The 5,386-nt window shown below is 35.0% G+C and overlaps 1 non-coding gene across 1 annotated transcript; it reads left to right on the forward strand.

Moving 5' to 3' along the window:
• Positions 1–3,391: 3,391 nt before the first annotated feature.
• LOC143407651 (small nucleolar RNA U13) lies at positions 3,392–3,498 on the forward strand. The gene has a single exon (XR_013092396.1). It is a non-coding gene; the product is annotated as a small nucleolar RNA U13 (small nucleolar RNA).
• The last annotated feature ends 1,888 nt before the right edge of the window (positions 3,499–5,386 follow it).

Raw genomic sequence — 5,386 nt, forward strand, 5'->3', positions numbered from 1 at the left:
AACACTGGCTGTGTCTCTTGTCAAGTATTCTAGAAAAAAAGAAATGGAATGCCTTTTCAGACAGCTTAATGACATATTTGTTTCATTAGGCAAATATTCTATAGAGTATCAACACCATGACCCTAGCTGTAGTAAGCTGTTACTAATCATTATTAGAATTTAAGTACAGTCAATGAAGTATCTATTCAGTGACTGATAAGTAAACATTTACAGGTGGGTTTTGAAAATGAATTTGTGCTCATCTATAACTTAGTGACTTCTAAAGGGGTCTACATTTTGTTTCTGGTCTCAGCAACATTGTGTGTATAAAAAGGGAAGCCATTCAACATGTAAACTGAGTCTGTGACTAAAGTCAAAATGATGCTAGCTTTCCAGTCTTCTCATTAGCTCTCCTTCACTCACTAGTGTTTATGTGTTCCTTTTTTCTTCTTTACATTTAATTTCTTTTTTGAGACAGGGTCTCATTAAATTGCTGTGGGTCTCACTAAATTGCTGAGGCTGGGCTTAAAATTGCTACCCTCCTTCCTCAGCCTTCTGAGCTCCTGGGATTACAAGTGGGCACCACCACAAGCCATCCCAGTGTTTCTTCCATGTCTTCTCTCTAATGTTACCCCTACATTATGTCTTCCCACAGTTGTTCTCCTGCCAACTCCCACGCCATGGCCATAGAACTACAGATGGGGGCAGGGTGAGGAAAAGCTTCCAAGATATTGCACAAGAATCATCCTCAAGTTGGCACCATGTGTATCATGCCCAAAACATTCAGACTGCCAAAGCAGAGACTCCAGAGAAAAAGAACAATGAATGTGTAAACCTCAAGTTTTATTCCTTCAGATTAGATTTTTAAGAAAGACAAAAAAAATAATAAAATTTAGAAGATTCCACATAAAATAAGTCTTTTATCTCTCTCCCATTTTAGTGAGTGGCTACCAATCTGTAGTTTTAAAAACTCATTTGTGTACCTCAAGTTTGCCAAAACAACTTTAATATATCCAGAGTACATTTGTTATGTACTTTTGCAAGCTACAGTAGCAGGAGCCATAAAATATTGTTTATATAATCTTCTATGGTAAAAAAAAAAAAATGTCCCTTTAAACCTTCTCTGACGTATTTATTTAGAATATTTTCCATGCTATTTTCTCTTAACAAAAAGTACGATCTTATCAGTCTTAAAATTATAATAAACCCTATAAATAGCAACCCAATATTCATATGATCCTTGTGTCACACTTCCCCCAAAATGGATAAAGTCATGGAAATAATGACTGTAAGTTGTTAAGATATATAATTTATTAAAATGTGTCATTTTATCATTAAATTTTCTTTTCACTTTTGGAAAAGATGTTAATGTGTATTATATATGCATTTCATATAAGCATTCTAAACATATGTATCACACATATTTACATGTATAACATTATTTGTAGGGTCCTGTATGAAGAATATATAAAGAATTCTTACAAATTCAACAATAAAAAGACAACACAATTTAAAAAATGGGCAAAGGTCTTCAATGGACAGTTCTGCAGAGAAGATATTCAAGTATCCAAGAAATGCATGAAGAGATGCTCAACATCCTCAGTCATTAGGGAAATACAAATCAAAGCAACAGTGAGATGCTACTTATTAGACTCATGGTATTATTATTCACAATAGTCCCAGGGTGTGAACAGCCTGAACAGCCATCGAAGGGTGAATGGACAAACAAATTGAGGTGTATACACATGGGAATGATCAGCCATGAAAGGGAACGAAGCACTATTACATCCTACAATGTGGATGGATCTTGAATTCATGTTAAGACACAAAGACTATTGTGTATTTCACTCACGTGAAAGATCTAGAAGAGGTAAATCCATAGAGACAAAATGCAAACAGGTGGTTGTCAGAGGATGGGAAACAGGAAAATGAGAGGAAGTGCATAAGGGTCATGGGCTTTTATTTTGGAGTGATGTGGGCAGTCTTGGCACCTAACGGAGGTGCCATTTACTCATGAATGGAGTAAAATGCCAATGAGACACTCACTTCAAACGGGAGATTTTGTTGTTTGAATTTCACCTCAATAATTTTTTAAAGGATTTATTTTTCAATAATTAATTCAGTATAATTAATTCATAATAAGTACTGAATCAGTTCTAGAATCAGTACAATTAAGTTCTGATATAAAAGATATAGTGTATTCCAGGAAACTAGGCTTTTTAGCATTTTATGAATATCTATTTTGATCTATTCTTATTGCCAATAAGAATATTTTCATTCTCAATTAAAGAAAAAACATAACATTTAAATTTGCTTACTTTAACCAGTTTCTACTCACACTGCCATAACTCTATAAAAGGCAGAGGAGAAACCCATAGAATTTACCCCCTCAGTTTTTCAAATTCCTATCTTACATCCTTGCACACACTCAAAATGCTTAAACCTCTCAAATACCACATACTCCCTTCTCTGACCCCTGCATTCTAGTCTTCCAGCTTCTTGCTCAATTGTCTAAACAGAGTCTTCCAAAAAGACTTTCTCAGACACTCAGCCTCATCCAGTCTCCTCATTATGGCTCCAATTCTGCCTTCACATCTGCTCCTTCTTGCCATGTCCTACCCTGCCACAGGGCTCTCAATCCTAATGTTCTCTGTGAAATCTGCAGGCATTAAAAAGAATGAAAAGTCAATCATGTGACTTATCCAAAATTCATGGTTCTGATTCTTTAAAGAGCAAAATTTCCACTGTCACCTTGGAAAGGAGCTGGCAATTTTTTTTCAGAGAGTTATCGGATAACCTAGCAATTCTGATCCTATGTATTTACTGGCACACCTATAATCCCAGTGGCTTGGGAGGCTGAAGCAGAAGGATCACGAGTTCAAAGCCAGCCTCAGCAACTTAGCAAGGACCTACACAACTCAGTGAGACCCTGTCTCTAAATGAAACATAAAAAAGGGGCTGGGGATGTGGCTCACTGGTTAAACCCCTGTGGTAATCCCCAGTACAAAAAAATAAAAATAAAAAATAATGAAGACAAAAACTTGTTCATAAGTGTTTATAGCAGCTTTATTTATCATAAGCAAAAAGTAGAAACAATCTAAAAGTCCATCAACTGATTAATGGGTATAAAAGAATATGATACAGACATATTACTATATTATAGAAATAGTACTGAGCCATAAAAAGGAATGAATTACTGATTCTCTCTGCAATGTAAATGAAACTTGAAAATATTATACTAAATAAAGACATCAAAAAGTGAAAGGAGGGGACTGGGGCTGTGGCTTAGCGTTAGCACACTTGCTCAGTATGTGTGAGGCACTGGGTTCGATTCTCAGCACCACATATAAATAAATAAAAATAAAGGTCTATCAAGAACTAAAAACATTTTTATAAAAAAAATGAAAGGAGTATCCATTTTTGCTTCATAAGGATGATGATTACATGTTCCATGTCACTGTGTTGAGAACTGCTTCCCTCAGAAAGGTGTTTCAATCTTGGCACCTTATCTGTCTGACATTAACTTAGAGGACCCCATAACTAAATGCCTGAGAGCCGTAGTACACTCCTACAAGCCCAGCTACTCTGGAAGCAAGGAGGCAGAAGGGTCCCAAGTTCAAGGCCAGTGAGAAAACTTACTGAGACCCTATCTCAAAAAAATAAATGAATAAACAAATGTATGGCATATAGCCAGTGGCAGCATGACTAGTTAGCATGTGCAAGACCCTGGATCCAATCCCTAGTACTGAAAAATAAATAAATAAACCAAAAGTCACATATTGAGTGATCCTATTTATATAAGATGTGCAGAATAAGCAAATATATATAAAAAGAGAGAACATAGTTTGGTGATTGTCAAGAGCTTGGAAACGGGACAAGGGAGAGTGACAGTTAAGTGGGTATGGGCTTCTTTTGGGGGTGATGAAAAAAATTCCAGATTTAGATAGTTACACAACATTCTTGAATACACTAAAAACTACTGAATCATACACTTAAAAAAAAACTAAACTACAAAAATAGCCCAATTGCCAGTTGTTTTGTATTTAGATGTCTCCCCATCTTAGCTAACTAGCAGCAATGAATGGATTTTAGACAGCAGTCAGAGCAGATTCTGAGGACTTGGGGGATTTTGCTTGGAGTAAATGGTAGTTATTTCTATTCTTAGAAGGCTTGGTCTTTGTCCCCAAATTGTAAAAAAAAAAAAAAAAAAAAAATGGCCTCAAAGCATAGAAATATTGGGGCTGGGGTTGTGGCTCAGAGGTAGTGTGCTCACCTACCATGCATGAGACACACTGGATTCAATCCTCAGCACCACATAAAAATAAAATAAAGATACTGTGTCCACTTGTAACTAAAAAATAAATATTTTTTAAAAAGAATAGAAATGTTTTCATTCAATTTAAATTATTATTATTATTTTAATAATCTATGGCCTGCAATTCTCTATATGAATTCAGTTGGAAATGAAAAATATAATCTAATCTGCAGGATGGTGTTGTATGTAACTGCTGGAATGGGTGATAATTGTACTTTTCACCAAGGTGTTTAGTCAAATGTATCTCTGAATTTATAGTTTTCATTTAATTGTTTGAATCAATGTCAACTATCCTAAATAATGCATTTATTTAGAACCAGTTTCCATAAAAACATTAAATGAAAACTGATGCTTAGTAAATCAAATCAAATTTTAAGGTATTCATTTGACTAAGTTCGTTATCCTATTCATTATGCCTAGTAGTTGTGAGGAAGGGGAAGCCATGGGCCATGGTCCTTGGCTTTTACAGTTTGGATGATCAGACCTGTGGAAAAAGATGCTGGTAATTGTGAAGAAAGAAAAAAGAGAGACTGTCATTCTCAGCCTTGGAAAGATCTTATTGTTAATCCTTTGCACTCCATGAAGACAAAGGATTTTATTAAAATGGGAATGAAAATTTAGGCTTTATGTCCTCTGGCAATATGGAAACAGGGAAGCAACTTGCTTTTCAGCAAGAAAGAGTAGGTATTGGAACACAGTATGAAAGACTTCTGGCCTCCAGAAATGATGCTGACTATAGAAATAAATTTTTCTGCAAATTTATTACAAAATTAAAATGTAGGAAATATGCTGAAGGGTTGAAGAAAAAATAGCCAAACAACAAAGTATAATAAATAAAGCTCTGAAAAAATAATAATAGCCTAGAAGACTGTATGAATTATCTTCTATGATTATATCATTTCAATATCACCAGAAAAGTGGTCATCTCTTGCAATACATATGATAAGAGTTGCCTACACTGAACAAGTGTCAGGCAGGGGGCAAGTCTGATTCCAAGGCCCAGTGAATAGAAAAAAATGTCCATAACTCCATTTTGCATTTTCTGCATTGTATTTTTTTTGTGTGTCCAGATTTCAAATTTTAAATTTTCTA

The sequence above is a fragment of the Callospermophilus lateralis genome, chromosome 9 (genome assembly GCF_048772815.1).
Source record: "Callospermophilus lateralis isolate mCalLat2 chromosome 9, mCalLat2.hap1, whole genome shotgun sequence".
Lineage (NCBI taxonomy): Eukaryota > Metazoa > Chordata > Mammalia > Rodentia > Sciuridae > Callospermophilus > Callospermophilus lateralis.